This window comes from Salmo trutta, chromosome 38 (genome assembly GCF_901001165.1).
Source record: "Salmo trutta chromosome 38, fSalTru1.1, whole genome shotgun sequence".
NCBI lineage: Eukaryota > Metazoa > Chordata > Actinopteri > Salmoniformes > Salmonidae > Salmo > Salmo trutta.
The window spans coordinates 14448437-14472518 of NC_042994.1; the positions used below are offsets into that span (position 1 = coordinate 14448437).

Here is a 24082-nt window from a genome sequence, read left to right on the forward strand (position 1 = left end):
TGTTACAGACTGAATTCAAAATAGATTAAATATTAATTTTTTTATCACCCATTTACACACAATACCCCATAATGACAAATTGAAAACATGTTATTAGAAATGTTTGCAAATGTATTTCAAATGAAATACAGAAATATCTAATTTCCTTAAGTATTCACACCCAATACTTTGTAGAAGCACCTTTGGCAGCAATTACAGCTGAGAGTCTTTCTGGGTAAGTCTCTAAGAGCTTTCCACACCTGGATTGCGCAACATTTGTCCATTACTCTGTAAAATATTATTCAAGCTCTGTTAAATTGGTTGTTGATCATCGCTAGACAACCATTTTCAGGTCTTGACATAGATTTTCAAGTAGATTTAAGTCAAAATTGTAACTCGGTCACTCAGGAACATTCATTGCCTCCTTGGTAAGCAACTCCAGTGTAGATTTGGCCATGTGTTTTAGTTTATTGTTCTGCTGACAGGTGAATTAATCTCCCAGTGTCTGGTGGAAAGCAGACTGAACCAGGTTTTCCTCTAGGATTTTTCCTGTGTTTGGCTCCACTCCATTTATTTTTATCCTGAAAAACTCCCCAGTCCTTAACAATTACAAGCATAGCCATAACATGATGCAGCCACCACTATGCTTGAAAATATTGAATATGGTTGACATAACAAAGGGGTTGAATACTTATTGGATCAAGACATTTCAGCTTTACATTTATTAATTTGTAAACATTTCTAAAAACATAATTCCACTTTCACATTATGGGGCATTGTGTGTAGGCCAGGGACAAAAAAAATCTAAATGTAATCCATTTTAAATTCAGACTGTAAAACAATAAAATATGGAAAAAGTAAAGGGGTGTGAATACTTTCTGAAGCCACTGTACATCAATCTTGTGACTACAAACTTGTTGGATGCATTTCCAGTTTGTTTTGGTTGTGTTTCAGAATATTTTGTGGCCAATAGAAATGTAGGGTAAATCATGTATTGTGTCATTTTGGAGTCACTTTTACTGTAAATAAGAATAGAACATGTTTCTGAACACTTCTACATTAATGTGGATGCTACCATGATTTCATTCTCTAAAATGGGGGGGGACTACGTACACAAAGTGCTGATATTTCTAAACAGTTCCCCCGATAGGGATGAAAATACCCTCAAATTAAAGCTGACAATCTGTCTGCACTAACCTTATAGTCATTGTATAATTTCATTCATTTCAATTAATAGGTATGCCTTGTTAAAAGTTAATTTGTGGAATTTCTTTCCTTAATGTGTTTGAGACAATCAGATGTGTTGTGACAAGGTATGGTGGTATACAGAAGATAGCCCTATTTGGTAAAATACCAAGTCCATATAATGGCAAGAACAGCTCTAATAAGCAAAGAGAAACAACTTTCCATCATTACTTTAAGACATGAAGGTCAGTCAATGCGGTCGCAAAAACCATCAAGCGCTATGATGAAACTGGCTCTCATGAGGACCGCCACAGGAAAGGAAGACCCAGAGTTATCTCTGCTGCAGAGGATAAGTTCATTCGAGTTACCAGCCTCAGAAATTGCAGCCCAAATTAATGCTTCACAGAGTTCAAGTAACAGACACATCTCAATATCAACTGTTCAGAGGAGACTGACTGAACCAGGCCTTCATGGTCGAATTGTTGAAACCACTACTAAAGGACACAAATAATAAGAAGAGACTTGCTTGGGCCAAGAAACACAAGCAATGGACATTAGACCTGGTGGAAATCTGTCCTTTGGTCTGATGAATCCAAATCAGAGATTTTTGGTTCCAACCGCCATGTCTTTGTGAGAAACAGAGTAGGTGAACGGATGATCTCCGCATGTGTGGCTTCCACCGTTGAAGCATGCAGGAGGTGGTGTGATGGTGTGGAGGTTCTTTGCTGGTGACACTGTCTGTGATTTATTTAGAATTCAAGACACACTTAACCAGCATGGCTACCACAGCATTCTGCAGCGATACGCCATCCCATCTGCTTTGCGCTTAGTGGGACTATTATTTGTTTTTAAACTAGACAATGACCCAACACACACCTCCAGGCTGTTTAAGGGCTATTTGACCAACGAGAGTGATGGAGTAGTGCATCAGATGACCTGGCCTCCACAATCACCCGACCTCAACCCAATTGAGATGGTATGGGATGATTTGGACTGCAGAGTGAAGGAAAAGCAGCCAACAAGTGCTAAGCATATGTGGGAAATCCTTCAAGACTGTTGGAAAAGCATTTCTCATGAAGCTGGTTGAGAGAATGCCAAGAGTGTGCCAAGCTGTCATCAAGGCAAAGAGTGGCTCCTTTGAAGAATCTAAAATCTAAAATATATTTTGATTGGTTTAACACTTGTATGGTTACTACATGATTCCATATGTGTTATTACATAGTTTGGATATCTTCACTATTATTCTACCATGTAGAAAATAGAAAAAATTAAGAAAAACCCTGGAATGAGTTGGTGTGTCCAAACTTTTGACTGGTAAGTGCTTACGATCATGTCACTGCAAATATGAAAAATAAATAAGCAGTGAAGTCAGGGTCGGTCGCCTGTCTTTTTCAGTGTGCGGGTTTTCCTTTTTTTAAATATAAATATGTAATTTCACAGAACTATCCTTTTAAAGGCGTACTGATTCTGGTACAAAACATAACGGCTCTGTTGGTCTTGAGAGGTAGAGACCTGAGTCTGTGTTTAGATGTCAATACTGTACTGCATACTCATTGTTAAAAGGAGATGTGATTGATCAAATGTTATTTCCCTCTCTTGCGTGTGTGGTCTTTCTAGATTTCTCGGAGAGCCTTTTGTTTAACCCAGAATATCTTTCCACTGACCTGCACAACTCTCGCTACAGTGTTCTGGCTTACCCATGTAAGCCAAACCAGGCAACTATGCGGATCATGAGGTTTAATTAACCTCTATACATTTTTTATATAAAAGCATAGAAGGACTGCAAAATGGATTAATTCACACTCAGCCTTCTTAGTTTGCCTCTGAAAAACTATCTGGGCATTTTGAGTTGGCTCCAAAGTTCAATTTTTTGTTAATCATTGAACAGAGATCTATACCTTGGTCTCATGCGATGGATCCATTGGAGCTGACGGTATCTACCTGAAGTCGATGACAAGGTCGTTGGGATTTTGCCTCATTCTTTTGTGACTTGTCAGGTTAAACAGGGTGAGTTATTTTTTTTAATTAAAAATAAAATCTAGTGTGCAAGTCAACCAAAAGATGTATAGAGGCTCCTGAGTCCTGGAATTTAGTTATCCTGCTTTGGTAAGAACATTATGATAAATTAAAAATGATCTGAATATTTAAAAAAAATCTAGAATATTAATGTCATCATGGAGGTGAATTTTTTAAAATGAGGCATTTTTTTTAAATTGACGCGGTAATGCAATAAATAATAAAAATATTTATTGATTGACGGAGATGTTTTGGTGTATTTGATATGTCCCCAGGGATGACGTGTGGAGAGAGTTAGTCTATGTTGTTTTTTAATCATTCTTAAATTACGGTGGCTTTTGGGCATGGGGGGGTGAAATTTAGCCGCTGCCTAAAAAAGGCGGGCTGCGGTCCGGGCCGCCAGTTGCCCATCCTTGCTCTACACCTTAATAAGCATCTCAACAACAGGCGGGCTTGATAAAATTCCATTATATATTTTGTGCAAACAATCCTTCGAAAACACACAGAGGATACATTTCTTAAAAAATTATTCAGTGAACAAAATACTCATGTTGATATAAACTCAGCAAAAAAAGGAAACGTCCTCTCACTGTCAACTGCGTTTATTTTCAGCAAACTTAACATGTGTAAATATTTGTATGAACATAACAAGATTCAACAACTGAGACATAAACTGAACAAGTTCCACAGACATGTGACTAACAGAAATTGAATAATGTGTCCCTGAACAAAGGGGGGGTCAAAATCAAAAGTAACAGTCAGCATCTGGTGTGGCCACCAGCTGCATTAAGTACTGCAGTGCATCTCTTCCTCATGGACTGCACCAGATTTGCCAGTTCTTGCTGTGAGTTGTTACCCTACTCTTTCACCAAGGCACCTGCAAGTTCCTGGACATTTCTGGGGGGGATTGGCCCTAGCCCTCACCCAACAGGTCCCAGACATGCTCAATGGGATTGAGATCTGGGCTCTTCGCTGGCCATGGCAGAACACTGACATTCCTGTCTTGCGGGAAGTCACGCACAGAACAAGCAGTATGGCTGGTGGCATTGTCATGCTGGAGGGTCATGTCAGGATGAGCCTGCAGGAAGGGTACCACATGAGGGAGGAGGATGTCTTCCCTGTAACGCACAGCGTTGAGATTGGCTGCAATGACATCAAGCTCAATCCGATGATGCTGTGACACACAGCCCCAGACCATGACGGACCCTCCACCTCCAAATTGATCCCGCTCCAGAGTACAGGCCTCGGTGTAACGCTCATTCCTTCGACGATAAACGCGAATCCAACCATCACCCCTGGTGAGACAAAACCGTGACTTGTCAGTGAAGAGCACTTTTTGCCAGTCCTGTCTGGTCCAGCGATAGTGGGTTTGTGCCTATAGGCGACGTTGTTGCCAGTGATGTCTAGTGAGGACCTGCCTTACAACAGGCCTACAAGCCCTCAGTCCAGCCTCTCTCAGCCTATTGCGGACAGTCTGAGCACTGATGGAGGAATTGTGCGTTCCTGGTGTAACTCGGGCAGTTGTTGTTGCCATCCTGTACCTGTCCCGCAGGTGTGATGTTCGGATGTACCGATCCTGTGCAGGTGTTGTTACATGTGGTCTGCCACTGCGAGGACGATCAGCTGTCCGTCCTGTCTCGCTGTAGCGCGGTCTTAGGCTTCTCACAATACGGGCATTGCAATATATTGCCCTGGCCACATCTGCAGTCCTCATGCCTCCTTGCAGCATGCCTAAGGTACGTTCATGCAGATGAGCAGGGATCCTGGGCATCTTTCTTTTGGTGTTTTTCAGAGTCAGTAGAAAGGCCTCTTTAGTGTCCTAAGTTTTCATAACTGTGACCTTAATTGCCTCCCGTCTGTAAGCTGTTAGTGTCTTAATGACCGTTCCACAGGTGCATGTTCATTAATTGTTTATGGTTCATTGAACAAGCATGGGAAAGAGTGTTTAAACCCTTTACAATGAAGATCTGTGAAGTTATTTGGATTTGTATAAATTATCTTTGAAAGACAGGGTCCAGAAAAAGGGACGTTTCTTTTTTTGGTGAGTTTACTTTCAAAGATTCAAGAAAGTATGTGTGGTATGGTAAGAGCAATGTTTGAGGATAAAGAACTCATGAAAAGCCTTGTGGAAGCGAGGTATGACATGGTGCTCACAGATCCTGCGTGGGGTGGGGGAGTCTTGCTGGCACATTATATTAGATTGCATTTAGTTTACAGTGCTCGTTGGACCACAGCTGGTATGGCACATTTTGCTCTTTCTCCCTCACTAGTCATTTGTTCCAGTTTTTAGATCAGGTTTATCGGAGGATATGAATTTCTTACAGCGGTTCGGAAATATAATGTTTTATGGTATTATGGTTTACCATGAAATTGTAGAGTTCAATCTATACTATGATGAGCTTTTGTGATAAATACTTTGGCCGAGATATTCATTATTACAGATTGCTCCGTTCAGCTGACCTATGGTTGATTCGCTCTGATTTTGTTTTCGGGTCTCCACGTCCAACTATGCCAAACATCGTACACATTGATGGCTTCTACTGTAAGCCTGCTCAACCGCTCTCAAAAGAGCTAGAAGAGTTTGTTCAGAGCTCTGGAGAACATGTGGTCATTATAATGTAGTTAGGATCCTTAGTTTTACAAGGGATGTATCCACTGAAATTGCTTCTGCCTTTTCCCAACGCCTCAGAAAGTCATGTGGGGACATGTTAGCGACAAGCCCTCCATTTTGGGTAACAATACCCTCCTGGTAAAACAGCTGGCTCAGTCTGACCTCCTTGGTCATGACAAGATCAGAGCATTTGTGTCACATGGGGTTACAAATGTTGTCAAGGAGGCCATTTACCATGGTGTTGGGTTTGCCACTGTTCCAAGACCAATTTGACAATCTTCTCCGGCTGGAAGAGAGAGGAGGAGCCAAGGTTTTAGACATCGGCAGTTTCAATAGAGGGATCTTTCTTCAGGGCTTGCAGGAAGTTCTCCACAATGGGGCCTACTGTACTCATAAGTAAAAGTTATTATTTCTGAGAGTATTTGTGATTAACTTGTTGGGAAATAGGTATTACACAAGTGTATTTTTTGTTTAATAAATTGTGTTGATTTATTTCACATTGTTCTATCAAGTCAATTTTATTTGATTGAGGAGGTGTTGTACTCCTGCTAAAATGCCCATCATTGTCAGAATTTTTATTTAGTATCTTCTATGTTAATTGTCATGTGAATGTCACACAAATTACTATAATTCAGAAAATTACTCAGATATTCATCCTTGGATATTCAAAACTATTTTAAACTTCAAGTAGCCAATTTGAAAAAATTCAATGTGGCTCTTGGCTATTCTGAAGCTGCATGGGCTTGTGATGCAAAAACCACTGTGTTGTGAATAAATCCAATAAAATCCAATGGGAGAGACTCTGGGTAAATTATTGTGTCTGCACTGACTGGGGAACATTTAATTAGCCTTACTATAATAACATTACAACAAAACTGGTCCATATATCAACAAAACAAGCTGGCAAATATCATTAATTATGATGGGTTGTGTTTTAGAATGTGTTGACAGCCCTTGATGGAGAATTAGGGTCGGGTCCAACAGAGGGAGCGGAACAGTTAAGAATGAAAAATAGAGGCAATGAAAAGTTGAGGCAAGACTCATGGTCACAAACTGCTAGGACAACTGGACAGACATGGCTTGTGTGTCAGTACCTTCAAGTCACCTCCTTGTCTCCTTTCTTTGATCCACACTAATACAGAATAGCTATTCAGGTGAAATACAAAAAGAACACCATCTTTCTTTCATCTAGTATGCTCAAACAGTGCCTATGAGTCAGAGGAGAAAAGGAAACCACTTCATAGTATTAAGAAGCAGCCCATGGTTAGCATTAGCATAGAAATGGTCAGTTTGGGCTTTATAGCATTAAGATGCAGCCTATGGTTAGCATTAGCATAGAAATGGTCCGTTTGGGCTTTATAGCGTTAAGATGCAGCCTATGGTTAGCATTAGCATAGAAATGGTCAGTTTGGGCTTTATAGTATTAAGACCCAGTCTATGGTTAGCATTAGCATAGAAATGGTCCGAGTCAGTGCCTTACCTCTAGGTCTGGGTAGCTGAGCACCACTAGCTGGGCACAGGCGTTGATGTCATCCCCTTTGATGAATGACAGGTCCACTCCTCCAACCCTCTCCAGCCCGGTGAAGTCGGGACATCTCTGCCAATCCTCTGTGTCCTCCTCCACCACCTGCTGCCTCAGGCTGGCCTGTTCACTAGGAGAGAAAGAGGAGAGGGATAGAAAACCGCAAAGAGTTAGTGGCCAAGGGGGAGAGGTAGGGAGCAAATTTGGACTGGCCAACAGCGGATGAAGACTTCTAGTAGTAATGAGGCATTCTACAGCACCGGTCTCCCTACACCATCTGCTTGGCTTCTACATCTCCAGCGTCAGACACAAATCTACCAAGGAGGCGGCGCCGGGAAATGGGACATGATACCATTATCAGTGATGGTCACAATAGATTCACAAGTCAATGGCTGAGAGGTAGCCGATACTGGCAGCATTCCAGAGTTACTGTTGGCAGGAAACTTCTCTCTTGCAGAAAGGTCTCACCTCACCTGCCCAGTTGCTGTGTCCCTCTGCTGGTGTCATAGGGTAACTTGCTACTGTTCTCCCAAGACAACCCTACCTGAACCTCACAAGGGCTATCCAGTATTGAACAAGGATACCTAGGCCTACGTTCAGACCTTTTACATGGTTATGTGGTTGATATGTGATATTCCATGAGCACAGTTCATTGGGTTTAAAGTACCAAATTGTGCAGGGCTAGCTCCAAGCACAAGCGGAGACCCAGAAACTCAGTCTGGGTCTCAACGTACTGTTGAGAGTTAGAATAGTAGAATACACAAGTTGCAATTTCACATTTTGGTTGTGCATCAGCAGTTTTTCTGTTCTTGTTCTGTCAGTCACACAGGGGTGCTGACCTCCAGGGGGCCGCCTTTGATTTTGTTAGTCACTCAGACATCATTAACATGACATAAATCATGCAGGAAACCAGCTTTAAAAATGTGTCTCTGCCCCATGGCAAAACGAGTAAACGTGGATATCGAATTGACCACTTCAAAATGGTTTTGTGGCACAGTCGATGCCACGCAGGGCTACGGGCCAGAAGGTTGAGGGTTTGCCGACCACCACTAATGAGCTCTCTCTCCCCCTGCCTGCCTCACTACACTACGATCAGAGATGGCTGCAGGCAATAATCATTAGCCAAGGGGAAATCAGATGTACATTTGTATGATATATCTATAATAATCGAGCCCTGAATGCTGATTAGATGTAATCACTGTTTACTGTTCTAATTACATTGGTAACCAGCTTATAATAGAAATAAGACAACTTGGGGGTTTGTGGTATTTGGCCAATATTCCACGGTTAAGGGCTGTATGCACGCACTAACAGCCCTTAGCCGTGGTATATTGGCCATATACCACACCCCCTTGTGCCTTATTACTACTTATTACTATAGTATATAGTATAGTATATAAAACATATGCAACGTTTTTCCCACCAACAGGTTTCTGTGCCAATGCACCACACACAACCAAAAAGCAATGCATAACTGCATACCGATTACCGACTTCATCTTGGTTTACTTTTTCAACACTACAATCAAATAGAGTATGTCAATCTGGACAAACAGAAAATACATCCCTCCCTACTCAGTATGAAAGGCTTGACAATCTACGAATGCCATTAAACCTTTAGGTGTTTTGTAACAGATGTCTCTTGCCATTGATTGAATGGCCAGTGTGCAGTTTGGATGCTGGATTATATTTGAGTGGTGTGGATAACGTGCGCAGGTAGGTTACAGGAGACTTTCGAAGTAGCCTAATCAGATGAAAACATTATGACTAGTTGTGTTTCTACCACACAAAAAAAGGTAATACATTTTAAAAGTTAAATGACAAATATGTAGGCTATATTGAAGCTTTAGGTTCTAGATCGAGGAAAAGACACTCAGATCGGAAAGGAGGCAGAACGTGCGTTAAGCTTTCCTGAATAACAGGGCCTGAATAACAGGGCCAGCTGGGAGCATAGTCCTATGTGGCTTCACTATATAGGAAGACTTGTGAGAATGATGATCAGCAACAGACAGAGCATCAGTATCAGAAGTAAAAATACAGCCAGACTGTCCTGTACTGTGCTTTTCTAGACTTTAGGATCTGAGAGTAGGCCCACAACTGATCCAAATGGAATTCAACATTCAAATAACAGAGCTTTTGCACCACTATTTCAATGACATTTTCACTACAATTTAGTCTAGAGTAGAATTGTACTCACTTGAATAATGTCCCTAAGACCATACAAATTGAATTAACTGTATAACGGATTAAAAAAATGTAAATGTAAAGTGAGCCAGCAAAAAACAAGAATCATAATTTAAAAATGTAATTAAACTTGCACCCCTTGTAATAATACTAAACAACCTTTGTACAACACCTAACAACCTCACCAAGAGACTAAGATTGCTGGCGTGAAAGACAAACATCGTGCCAATAGGGTTAACCCAGTTGCTGCGAATTGTAACGCGGCTCATATAGTGAGGTTTGCTACACTGCCCCCTCTGTACTTGAAGGCACGGCCACCATCCCACTTCTAACACCATTGTAGCAAACGGCAGGACAAGGAAGTTAAACCGAGTCTGGCGTGAAAGGCAAACACCCTATGGATCGTGCTAATAGGGTTAATCCACTTGGTAGGAATTGTATCATTACATTTTACATTTGAGTCATTTAGCAGATGTTCTTATCCAGAGCAATTGGGGTTAAGTGCCTTGCTCAAGGGCACATCGACAGACTTGTCACCTAGTCGGCTTGGGGATTTGAACCAGCGAGTTTTCAGTTACTGGCCCAACGCTCTTAACCGCTAGGCTACCTACCACCCTCATCATGGCTCATATAGTGAGGATTGTGACAGTATAATGGTTTTTGGAATGACAGTCATAGGGACCAGGGTTTGAGTCACAGTTAGGGTACCCCCCAATCCACTATATTAGTGTCAGGTGTTGGAGAGCACCATTGAAAGCATGTCCCAACCGAGTGTTAGTCACAGTACATTTTTTGTTAGGCTAGCAGTGTTTCTGTCAGGTTTCTGTACTGCACATATGATGGCTGAGTATTCCAAACAAATGTGCACCCCATTGTTTCAAATTATCATGATATCATTCCGCCAGGTAGGCCTACTTTCCAGTCAACATTTAATTAGGAAGGTTTTGGGGGAAAAACATTGCAAATGGACTGCTTCAGCATATGAATTAAATTAATCATTATTTTATGTTTGCTTTTTTTACTATTTGGAGAAATGTGAAGAGGGGCCTCCGTTATATAGTCAATTACATTTGTATGGCTTAAACACAATCAGTAGTGATCTTTTTGAGCTGCGTGTCTTAAGTGTTTTTTCATGCGCAATGCTGGACCTGGCCTCTCCGCTGCCTATCAGCTATTCCTCCAAGTTCTTGTGGATTTATATAGAAAATTGGAGCAGCTTTGAATGATTTTATGTGTGGTATGATTGCTAGTTAGCCTACTGTAGATCTGGACAAACAATCCAGCTACCACTATTGTCACTATGTATAGAGGGCAGAATAGAGTTGACTGTATAGTAAGCATGCAGAAAAGCGTGGTTCATAAGGGAAGTACCAAAACACCTTGATAGGGGAAGCAGATGAGAAAATGTGGCTATATGGAAGAAATTCTATAGTAAAACCTTCAAAATGGGGATTGTAAAGCAGGGAATAAAATGCAATACCAGTGCTGGAAAAAGTACCCAATTGTCATAATTGAGTAAAAGTAAAGATACCTTAATAGGAAATGACTCAAGTGATAGTCACCCAGTAAAATACTACTCGAGTAAAAGTCTAAAAGTGTTTGATTTTAAATATACTTAAGTATCTAAAGTAAACGTAATTGCAAAATTTTACTTAAGTATCAAAAGTAAAAGTATAAATCATTTCAAATTCCTTATATTAAGCAAACCAGATGGCACAATTGTTAGTGTTTTTTATTAATACGGATAACCAGGGGCACACTCCAACACTCAGACATCATTCAGAAACAAAGTATTTGTGTTTAGTGAATCACCAGATCAGAGGCAGTAGAGATGACCAGGGATGTTCTCTTGATAAGTGCATGAATTGGACAAGTACTTTTGGGTGTCAGGGAAAATGTATGGAGTAAAATGCACATAATTTTTTTTAGGAATGTAGTGAAGTAAAAGTTGTCAAAAATATAAATAGTAAAGTACAGATACCCCAAAAAACTAGTTAAGTAGTACTTTACACCATTGTGCACTACCCTACCCTGTGCCCCCCCCCCCTAAATAAAAACACAAAACATACACATTTTAACAACCCTCCTCACCCACCCCAGTAAACTTAGAACTATCCCGTAGGGCCCCCAAAAGGCTAGGGGTGGAACTGAACTTGTGTAGCTAGTGGACTCATGACAGTGGAGATTGAAATGGGGAGGACAACAAATTGTTAGCTAGCTAAATGTCAAAAATTGAAGTTGGTTCAAAGTTATGAGATACCTCAGAGTTGGAAGGGGAGGACCATCCTCGTCAGTGAATTTCATAAAAATAAAAATGGTAAAACATGTAAAAAGTTATCCTTTTAAGATAGAACTATACTAAATATAATCACGTCTCCAAATAATTGATTAAAACACACTATTTTTCAAAGAAGGTCTACAGTAGCCTCAACAGCACTCTGTAGAGTAGCACCATTGTGTAGCCAAAGGACAGCCAGCTTCCGTCCTCCTCTGGGTACATTAACTTCAATACAAAACTTAGGAGGCTCATGGTTGGCACCCCCTTCCACAGACTTCCACAGTAATTATGACAACTTCCGGAGGATGTCCTCCAACCTATCAGAGCTCTTGCAGCATGAACTGACAATGTTGTCCACCCAATCAAAGGATCAGAAAATGAATCTAGTACTGAAAGCATAAATTATAGCTAGTGAGCACTGCAATGCATAAAATGTGGTGAGTAGTTGACTCAAAGGGAGTAGTTGAACAGTTTTGAACAAATGAATTTCTTCCAAAATGGAGAAGCAAGAAAGAAATATATATACAGAGATAGTCATTTTTTTCACTTTCTGTTTCACTTACTTAGCTAGCAAATGCAACTGGCAAGTTTAGCCTACTGAAACACCCTGCTCAAACAGAGGGATGCTGTGTTAGTTAGCTAGCTGGCTATCCAACACAACACTGGAACTCTTCCAAGTCAGGGTTTTACTAATTTATTGCCACCAGGGCCTGTCACTGTAACTGCTTACTGACTGTACACTGTAACGTTACTGCAATGATTGTAGCGGGTTTATTAACGCGTTAGTTCTATTAGCTATGCTGACTATGATGTTACTTTAGCTAATATGGTGACAACGATGTAGGCTGTGTGTAGCGGTTTGGCCTGGAAAGGTATTTTCGCTTGGTCACATACAGCTGATGTGTTGTGCATTGAAGTCCACAAGCGAAGGGAAGAGGTGAGAGGAGGAGAGCGCATGGATGCGAGAAGGAATACAGCATGATCAGGGGTGTATTCATTCCACCGATTCTGTTGAAAAACATTGCTTAAACGGAAGAAACGGGTATACACATACTTGAATTTGCCCAATAGAAACTCTTGCAACTGTTGGACTAATAATTACATCCTATATCAGTGTAACCGATGTGAAATGGCTAGTTAGTTAGCGGTGGTGCGCGCTAATAGCGTTTCAATCAGTGACGTCACTCGCTCTGAGACCTGAAGTGGTTGTTCCCCTTGCGTTGCAAGGGCCGCGGCTTTTGTGGAGCGATGGGTAACGATGCTTCGTGGGGTGTCAGTTGTTGATGTGTGCAAGGGTCCCTGGTTCGAGCCCAGGTAGGGGCGAAGAGAGGGACGGAACCTACACTGTTACATCAGCTTGATACAGGCAAGTGTGTGCAAGGCGGTATTGAATGTCACTGTCACCTCAAATGTATCTCTCGACCTATGTGCACACCTATGTTGTAAACTTTCATTCATAGGCTAGGTTGTAGCAACCTCATGATGGGTATAGGGACAATTTGAATATAATGTTGTAGCCGAAACATATTGTTGTTGCAATGAACTGGGTGAATGGAATATGAATGACATTCATCCAATATGCTGTAATAGAAAAATAAGGCCATGCTCATATAAAAAAAATAAAATCATCCTCCCTCATCTTGAACGGCACTGACCGCCACTGCTCCATGTGCCAGACAACTGCTCTGCCTCTTGTTATGTCTGGCTTTCTAGCTAACTAGCTAGAAAGCACTGTATGTGTAGCTACCAGGGGGCTAGCAAATTATGTGAGCTAGCTAGATAGCTAGCTGTCACACCTGTCTGTGGTGTCCTAATCAAATGACAATATGACACAGGTGAGGAGGAGCAGCGCGTGCTCCTTTTCGCTGCGCGTAGCTGTGAAACACAGTTTACATTTTGTCTCAAATTAAGAGAAACGTGTCTGACCTTTCCCATTTCTTGACCAATTCTTCTTGAGGAAGAATAGACATGTAGTTATTCGAAGTGAACAAGCAGAAGTGTAAAACTATTGCAGCGAAGACCTTCTTCCGTGTTGTACACTGACGTATAAAAGAACGGTTGTACCACAGACAGAAGGATAAACTCAGACACTTCACAGGGGCTATAAAACTGAAGCGTTCGTTTTCTCACCACCAAATATGGTAGTGAGAGGAAGTACAGTCGCGGCTAGTGTGAGAGGATGGAACTAGGTTAAACTGGGCCGACATTCTGCAAATTTTTTCATCTTTGAAAAATCTTCTCTCAATACATTTCTGTTCCCAAAACTATAATCTGTTACGAACATAGTGCACACATTTTTATAGATTTGATGCTTTGCCAACGTTTAAAAAGGGGCGTTGTTTAGGAGTGCAACGTCGAATTGAGTTTGTGCACATGCGCACTTCAGAGGAGGCGTTCCCTAACGAAAATATGCAAATACATGCTACAACGCACCAATAGGATCTCGCTAGCTCGTGCTTGGCTTTGCCCACCTCCTTGCATGTTCTGCCCACTATGATGCATTTGCTCCAACTGTAAACGACACAGATGCACTGTCTTGGGTTAGCTATAAATATCTTTGGTCGTACCTTGTATTGTTTCGTAACGTCTCTCCATATGGGCGGAACCAAACAGCGCTTGCCGTGTTCAAAACAACTGGGAACTCGGAAGTTTCCGACTTCTGTGCTTTCAAGACAGCTGGAAACTGGTGAAAAAAACTCCGACTGGGATTCGTTTTGAATGATCATCCAAGTTGGAATTCCAAGTCGGATACTCGGGCATCTTTCTAGAGCTCTGGATTTCCGAACTGACGATCACGGACGTTATAATTTAACCTAGTCTTTCCCGAGTTCTCAATTATCTTGAAAACACCAAGTGTCACACGAAAGTTCACATGTAGCAGTTTCATTTCAGTTACACTTGTACCGTCTTTCAAACACAACTGAGACAGACTCATAAAATATGCATTGTACAAAATATGCAGTTCATATCCTAACTTGTCTTTAGTTTGTGGACCCACATTCTGACTGGTTGCATCACTGCCTGGTACGGCAGCTGCTCGGCCTCTGACCGCAAGGCACTAGAGGGTAGTGCGTACGGCCCAGTACATCACTGGGGCCAAGCTTCCTGCCATCCAGGACCTCTATACCAGGCGGTGTCAGAGGAAGGCCCTAAAAATTGTCAGACTCCAGCCACCCTAGTCATAGACTCTCTGCTACCGCATGGCAAGCGGTACCGGAGCGCCAAGTCTAGGTCTAAAAGGCTTCTGAACAGCTTCACCCCCAAGCCATAAGACTCCTGAACAGGTGATCAAATGGCTACCCAGACCCCTCTTTTACACTGCAGCTACTCTGTTACCTATGCAGTCACTTTAACTCTAAATCAAAGCAAATTTATTTATATAGCCCTTCTTACATCAGCTGATATCTCAAAGTGCTGTACAGAAACCCAGCCTAAACCCCCAAACAGCAAGCAATGCAGGTGTAGAAGCACGGTGGCTAGGAAAAACTCCCTAGAAAGGCCAAAACCTAGGAAGAAACCTAGAGAGAAACCAGGCTATCAGGGGTGGCCAGTCCTCTTCTGGCTGTGCCGGGTGGAGATTATAACAGCACATGGCCTAGATGTTCAAATGTTCATAAATGACCAGCATGGTCAAATAATAATAATCATAGTAGTTGTCGAGGGTGCAACAAGTCAGTAACACAAGAGTAAGTGTCAGTTGGCTTTTTCATAGCCGATCTTTGAGAGTATCTCTACCGCTCCTGCTGTCTCTAGAGTTGAAAACAGCAGGTCTGGGACAGGTAGCACGTCCGGTGAATAGGTCAGGGTTCCAGCAGGTCTGGGACAGCAGGTCTGTCCCATGTACATGCAACTCTACCTACATGTACATATAACCTCGACTAACCTGTACCTCCACACATTGACTCTGTACCGATATACAGCCTCGCTATTGTTCTTTTACTGATGCTCTTTATTTTTTACTTAAATAATTTTTCTTAAAACTGCATTGTTGGTTAAGGGCTTGTAAGTAAGCATGTCACTGTAAAGTCTACTACACCGGTTGTATTCGGTTCATGTGACAAATACAATTTCGATTTGATTGTGCATATTCTGTTCTATATTTTATGATTGCCACCTAGTGGGCATTAGGCAGTAGTACCTTGGACAGCTCCTCAATACCATACACTAACTGTTTTTTGTTTTTTTAACCAAGAAAGCACTTTCAAGTGAGATTTTAGGCTTCAAACTGGTCCCCAGTGAATACTATCTGCCTGTAATTCAGTGACCATCTTCCATTCCCGTCTAAAAACTCACCTTTTCACCCCGGCTTTCACGTAATCCCATCCATCGGTTCAGCTATTCATCCATTCAATGTTCAACTCTTTCTGATGATCATTTTGTCCGAGATAGCTCAAGTCACCTACATACAGAATGTATCCACATTGACACAGTCAAATAGAGTTTAAACTAAGATTGCTGCGTGCATTGCAGGTTGAAGCCGGATCAAACGTAAAAAGATACGTTACACAAACAAGACAACTTTTCATTCTCATAATTCAAGTTTAATGGTTTGAAAAATTGTAAAGGCGCTATTTTATATGAATTCAAAGTTCTTTCTTTAAACATGAATTTCAAGGGAAATAAAGATATGCAACATTATCGTTGTCTTATAGGAAGGGAGGCTAGATGAGAGAAATGGAGAAATCTGGATATGGTTGGTGACAAAGACAGAAATAGCCCTCATATGTAAATGAGATAAGTAGAAGTGAAGGTTGACAGAAGTAGAGCAAAGCAGGTTACATAGCAGACACATAGCAGACACATTTCAGTTGTGGCAGTGACCCCATGTTGAGGTCAGCTGATGAAACTGAAAGGTAACTGAAGAAATCGGTCTCTGGTTTAAAACAACACAATGAGACACTTCTAAAGCACTGTTCCAACTCTGCTGAAGAAAAACTAACATTGAACATGACAGGACTGTGAGAGGGAACAAAGACCTATTCAGGACTGGAACCTTTCTCTAAAGCTTGGTGAACCGTTGAGCACGTTACACATTGTGTTGATATTATGTTACACATTGTGGACATTATGAGTTTCCTTTGATAAAGAGTTGGAAAGTAGGAAACTATCCTAGTCTATCTCTAGACATGCTTCAAGGTTAAATAAGTTCCGTACAACTACACATCCTCAGACCCGACATGGGTGACACCCTTCCAGACATTTACAGTTATTCATTATTCCATTCAATCACTTTAACTTAATAAATTAGTTTATTCTGAATAGCCCTCGTTCTGAGTGGATCCTTTCCTCAGTGAGCAAAGCATTCCAGTTAGACACACACTGTACATTATAGACTGTTCACTTTGACCTTGGGTTTCGTTATCATCGTTGAAAAAGTAGCATCTCAAAAAGCTGTTAAAAACAGACAGGTCCTGATTGGCCGATAATCCTTGGGAGTGAGATCCGACGCCCATCAACAAACACGTCTTTGGCCCTCTGACGTCAAGCAGCAGCATGGTGGCACTGACCAGGCTGGATGGGCTTGTCTTGAGAGAGCCTCAGCTTGCACTGCAAGGCAAAAGCTTACCAACCCTTTGAAACAGCCCTACAGTCTAATCTGTAGAAAAGTTCAATATCTCTTCCGTGAGCTTGAAGCTCACAAAACAGCCCCTAAAACACTCCAAACTAGCTTGACAAAAAAACAAAAACATTGAAACTAGAAGATGGAGTTTTTTGTTGTTGGCTGGTCTTTGGTGCTTTAGAAGCACAAGGTGGCTGTACAGAACATTATTTGCATGGCTACGTTGCATTACAATGGAAACATCGTCAATTTCGTCCACTTCGCTCAGTCGAGGCAAAGGGGGTGTCCCCTAACCAAGCAGATACATTTCTTATATACATGGTTAGTTACAAAGGCTAAAATGGTCCAAACAAATGGCTCATGAGTAGTTACTATGGTAACTCCTAAACTAAAATCAATCAACCAACCAACCATATCCCCATTTGAGCATGCAGCAACACACTTCACTCTCACTGAAACCACAATCCAACCAGCACTAGCCCAAGTACATGTACGCATCAATACATTTCTATGAATGGAGCAGTAGCAAATGATTAAGCTTTCACCACAAAAAAACATTCACTTCCTTCCTCCTTATCCATAGCTCTAAAAAGAATAGCAATTTGACCTATTCAACCTGTGACCCTGACAGTTCGGGACATTCCATTGGCTAGAAAAAGCACACCACACCAAGCTACGGGTCAGGTTCATTCCTGCAGTCAGGGAGAGACGGGAAACATTCATTTTGGGGCGGAATCCATTCAAATTCCAGTCCGAGTAATTTAAATTCAAGAATTTAAAAGGAATCACTGGTTAAGTGTCTCGTGCCAAAAAGAGACTAGTAGATGTGTAGATTAATTTGCGAACACATTCAAAATGTGTTCATTCAAATTCCATTTGTGAATTCCAATTTCCAAAATAACCTCTGGCAATTTCTTCTGGCAATTTCTCCAAATGAAAGTTTAGCTAAATGAAAATGTGCCTGTCTGTCCGTCCATCTAGTCACCCAGGAACTGGAAGGTCACCTATACATTGCACCCATGAGGACAAACCTCCATACACACATTTTTATGATAAATAGAAATGTAATTATGTCAATAGTAAAAATTCGAACTCTACTTATTGCTTCTAAACGATACCTCGCTACGGCTTTACCCCAATCTTGACCTATAAACAATTCACCAGGTAGAGACAAACCCCACTGGTGATATGGCAAATACTGTGCATTTTTGCATGTCATTGCAGGTGTGTTTATGGTTTGTGTCGATACACTATGTGTTTGTGTGTCTTCCTATGTTTGAGCATGTTTGTCTGCAGGTAACAACGCATCCTGTTTCTTAAACCTATAAAGTGTCCATGTTCTAATGTAACAGCGCATCCTGTTTCTTAAACCTATAAAGTGTCCATGTTCTAATGTAACAGCGCATCCAGTATCACCAACACCTTGGAAGTGTGCATGCGTGTAAAAAGTGTTCTAATGCATATATGTAACGACGCATCCGGTTTTTATCCGGTCTCACAGCTCCTTAAATGAGTGTGACAATTGCATGATCCGGCATTGCACTCCATGGGTGCGACACTTCCCACACCTACCAAAGTCTCAGCAAGCAGAAAACGTTCTGCCAACGTTCTGTTCAGCAGCCCAGCAGAAAGCTGGGAAGAAATCTACATGGCCTGCTGCAAGAAAAATGGAGCCCTTTAAATCACAAGTCTTTGTTTTCAGTTTTTCAACCGCCGACATTTTCTTTAACCTCTGTTGTGCAAGCATGCTTCAGTTCCACATTGTGACTGACAAATAGTAGTACAGGTTTGAGGTGGTTAGGGCAGAAAGTGTGGACTGTGAAGGCTGGAGGAGCTGGGACTTGTAGTTCAGAAGAGGAAGAATTGTAGTCCTTGGCAAGAGTTGTAGTCTCCTACCTGGAGATCATGGAGCTGGACTGGGAGTGGTTAGAGGTGGCGTGGCTGAGCTGGGAGAAACCACTGTGGCTCGACTCCAAACTGGTCATAGAGCCCCTGAGAGAGTTAAAAAAAGAAGGTTAGATTAATTTATTTCAATGTTTTATTATTGTTGGCCTAACTAAGGTTTTAGAACTACATACTAAATAGGCTTAAAACAGACCTGGGTGCAAAAACTATATGAAATGTTTCAATTTCTTTGAGTGTTTGCATTAGTTGTGATAGGTGGGAGGGGTTTGCACTTGTGGGACTCGTTTATTGGTTATATTGCAAAAGGAAAGCTCAATCAAGCACAGCTTACGTATAAACAAAAAAATGTTTTATTGTCACATAGGAAATGATTTCAAATAGTATTTGATCCCTGGTCTGGTATTAATGATGCCCAGCTCAAGCTCCTGCTTTGTCAAGTCCAGTGCCGAATAGTGTGGATCATGCAGCAAGTCAAACGGAGGTGAATCCACTCTGTGACATTCATTTAGCATACTGCACTAAATAGGTTCTTCTAACCCACGGCTGGGATCATCAGCTACATTCAGCTGTGAGCAGATGGTCGGGGGGCCGGAACATAATTACAAATCATTTGTAGACTGCAAATTGACCGCAAGAAGCCCAAACAGACATCATATTTGAATTAAAACCTAATCATTTTACATTTACTTAGATTTGTATGACGACACGTGCCTCTATTATGCATGGAAATACTTGAACAGATTTCCTAAATTAAAAATCACTTTAATCATTCTTTTATGTCCAACAATGAAAATAAATAAAAGCACCCGCGAGCCACCAGTTAGGGAACCCTGAAATACAGGTAGCCCTTCGTGGCAAAGGAGGAAGGCAACTCAAACTAAAAAAAGCATGTGTCTGTTAGTCATTCATGCAAGCAAGGGTGAGACTAGCTAGCTTAGTGAGTGAGTGAGTGAGTGAGTGAGTGTGAGTGGCCTTTCTCTAGCTGAAGCACAAAAGAGAAAGCCTAGCATTGCTGGTGAGGAAATGCTCAAATAAAGCCATACGCGAAGGGTCAGGATGCTAGCATCTTACAGAGCTGTCGCTAACTGTTAAATGGGAGTTCTCGTAAGCAACCAAACGCAATGCAAAGCTAAGGGAACACAGGACCACTTACAAACTTTGAACGTCAAAGCAAGCCGTTCTTCACAGGAAGAGACAGAAGGAGTGGAAGAGGGGTTGGTGAGCGATAAGAGGACAGGAGCGCATTGAAAAGAAAGAGTGGAGGGTAAAAAGGACGTCTCTCTCTTTAGGAGGGGAAGCCTACACTTGGCACTTCATAATGGCTACAATGGACATGAATGTCAACATTGTATACAACAAATATAAAATGGAAAAAAGTGATGATACAATACAATAATAACACAAAATATTGTACGATTTAAAAAAAAAAAAAACATTTACTTTGATGACCCATTTGGTATCAGCTCACACACACACACACACACACACACACACACACACACACACACACACACACACACACACACACACACACAGCTACTAACCTGAAGTCCTCGGAGCCAATGACCTCCGTGTAGTACATGACTTTGCACTTGTGTGAGGAGACCTGCAGGGAGGCGAGGACGTCGTCCACGCGGGGCAGGTTGGTGGAGGCGCTGCCCGGCATGGTGTGGAACCTCCACTGCAGGATGTAGAACCCGGGCCACCTGGTCACGTGGGAACCCTGGGAGAGGGACGGCGAGAGGGGGAGGAGAGGGACGGCGAGAGAGGGGAAGGAGAGGGACGGAAATAGAGGGGAAGGAGAGGGACGGAGAGAGAGGGGAAGGAGAGGGACGGAGAGAGAGGGGAAGGAGAGGGACGGAAAGAGAGGGGGAGGAGAGGGACGGAAAGAGAGGGGGAGGAGAGGGACGGAAAGAGAGGGAGAGGAGAGGGACGGAAAGAGAGGGGGAGGAGAGGGACGGCGAGAGAGGGGAAGGAGAGGGACGGAAAGAGAGGGGAAGGAGAGGGACGGAGAGAGAGGGGAAGGAGAGGGACGGAAAGAGAGGGGAAGGAGAGGGACGGAAAGAGAGGGGGAGGAGAGGGACGGAAAGAGAGGGGGAGGAGAGGGACGGCGAGAGGGAGAGGAGAGGGACGGCGAGAGGGAGAGGAGAGGGACGGAAAGAGGGAGAGGAGAGGGACGGAAAGAGAGATGCATTAGATGAGAGGTTTTAATCATTGTCAATCTGAATGTTCTTAACATCAGATTCATTAAGTATTGAATGGCATTTTAAAAAAAAAATCGCGCTTAACACTAAACAACTGGTTTCAACATTGCTGTAATACGCAAACCAGTATATTTTCATGGAGTCAATCTTAATTCATTAATTCAGTCAAGAGATTCTCTCAGGCACTGACAAAGAGCCACCTGCATGCCTGATGTCTTTCTCAATACTACGAACAACTAGTGTGCTGCTCCAGTGCTGACCTGCACGCTCTCCCCCTCCTTGCAGGTGAGTGGTGACTCCACCATGCTGTAGTCCAGGCCTAAGGTCCAGGACTTGTCTATGAGCTGGACGTTGTTCCCCCCGGGGGTGGTGATGCTGCTGTGTTGCCCCACTAGGGGGTCCTTGCGGGGGGGTTGGGGGGCGCGCTTAGAGTGGTAGAGGTGGAAGACCACGTCGCCCTTACACACGTCAAAGTCCCAGGTGATCACGGAGGCGGCGTCGATGATCTCGAGCACCACCTGGGAGGGAACGCAGGGAGATGAGGAGGGTTGAAGGAGGGAGGGGAGAGAAAAGGAGAGGGAGGGGGAGGGATGAGAAGAGTAGAAGTAAAAGAAAGAGATTGAAAAAAAATGAGAGAGAAAAGAACAGATGACAGAGGGAGATAAGACAGCAGATTTCTACCGACAAGTTACCACATGGCTCCTTTTATAACAGATTAGATCATCTATCTACTTTTATGTAACAGAAACAAAAGAACAAATGGGTGCAGATTCCTCTCAAAGCAAAGTTCATGTTCAATTTGTGACAGAACAGTGGCTAAATGTCTGAAGATCAGTTTTCAATGCACTTTCAGGATTTCTCCAATGGGTGGCAGTGTAGGTCAAGGAACTTATTTCTCCTTCTCCCCCCCACAAACGACTTCAAAAGCTCCAGCTAAGGCCACAGTCGCCCCGCTCTCCTCGAGTCCTCTCTGCTCCGCCCCAGCCGAGGTGCACTGTGTTGGGGCTCACCTCGTGGGGCGCTCCCTTGAAGACGCTGGCACTCTGGTAGATAGTCTCTGTCCACAGGCTGATGTCTTCGTTCTCCAGCTCCTCTGCAGTACGATACAGAGATTTGGGAACCAGGCCTCCCTCGGGGACTTCACACTGCACACAGAATTAGGCCATTTGAGAAACTAAAACGTCATAGAAAGTACATGTCCTTCTGCTCCACAAGGATAATATCATTTATATGCATGCACAGACGCTCACAGACACGAAAAAGGGATACAAACGTTATCATGGCAACCACACGACAATGTTGGGTGATGACGCCACACACACACGCACCCCCACACAGTGACTCACCATACACTCTCCTCCCAGGAAGTCAGGGATGACCTCCTTGTCTATGTAGTCCAGCAGGCCGCCGGGGCCCTGGTAGTCATTACCAGCGTAGATCAGGAACTTCTTACGGGTGTTCTCGTCGATGAACGGGCTCACCTGAACACAGGACAGAGACGGTGGGACGAGTCAACACCCTACTGCTCCCACCTAAATAAATCATGCCTAATTGCATCTTATCTAATGCCCTATAAGCACCATATAGGGAATAGGGTGCCCTTTAGGAGTCTCCAGCCATAGTATTTCATAGTGTCTCACCAGGGTCCAGAGCACAGGGAAGACTCTAGGAGCCCTCAGTATGAGCAGACGTCCCAGGGTCTCTGGGTAGTTGGCCTCCACCACCTCAATGATTCTCAGAAGGGCCTTAACCCCCGGTCGCCACAGGTGGCGCATGTTTAACCCTTCGAGGTCCACCAGACACGTCCAACAACTAGAGGGGAGCGAGAGAGAGGAGGTTGGAGAACATTTTAGGTACTATGCACAGATTTTTAAGTACAATACACATTACATTTCCAAATTCGACCCTATGACGTCAAAAAACGGAGACAGATTCCTCCCACTCTCTCGCTCCCTGTCTTACGTGAGGGAAGCTCCATGGCTTTCCACCCTAGCACACTTGAGAAACATTCTTGCATGGCTTCGCTCCATAGTCACGTCCATCTGATAAGCCTGACAGCTGCCAGATAACACCCCTATTCTCACATTCTCTCTTTTTTCCCCCTTCCCTCTTCCCTCTCTTTTCCATTTCTCCTCTCACTCGCCCCATTTCTCTGTCACTTAATCAATTTCCCCCTGTCTGTCTCTCACCCACACCTTTCAGAGAGGAACCCTCCACATTCTTTCCATCTTGCCTAGAGATAGATTTCACTTTAAAGAGCACACTCCGCAGCCTCTGCGTTAATAACCCCACTGCACCAAGGCAATTCCCATGATACACATTAGCTTAGCAACAGTTACAGAGGCCCCATAGGACTCATTACTTGTTGAGTCCTTCTCCCACAGAACTTGTGTCCTGTCGATCTGAGAGGCCTGGATGGGTGTATGCAATATGGCTTAAACTCCACTTGACCTATCAGAGGGAGTGGTGGTGCTACTACCAAACAGCAACGGGGTGTGTACCTGATTGGTCGGCCAAAGACTTTGGTGTTCTCCTCACAGCGCCTGAGGCCCTCCTCGTTTATGGATAGAACCTGAAGGGTTAAAACACACAATGTAGGTATGCTTACACGCACACACAGAAACACACACACTTTAGTT

At 42.9% G+C, this 24082-nt stretch overlaps 1 pseudogene; it reads right to left on the reverse strand.

Annotated features, from left to right (window-relative positions):
- The window catches only part of LOC115178649 (SEC14-like protein 1), a 115995-nt pseudogene that overhangs the window by 37561 nt on the left and 54352 nt on the right, over positions 1-24082 (reverse strand).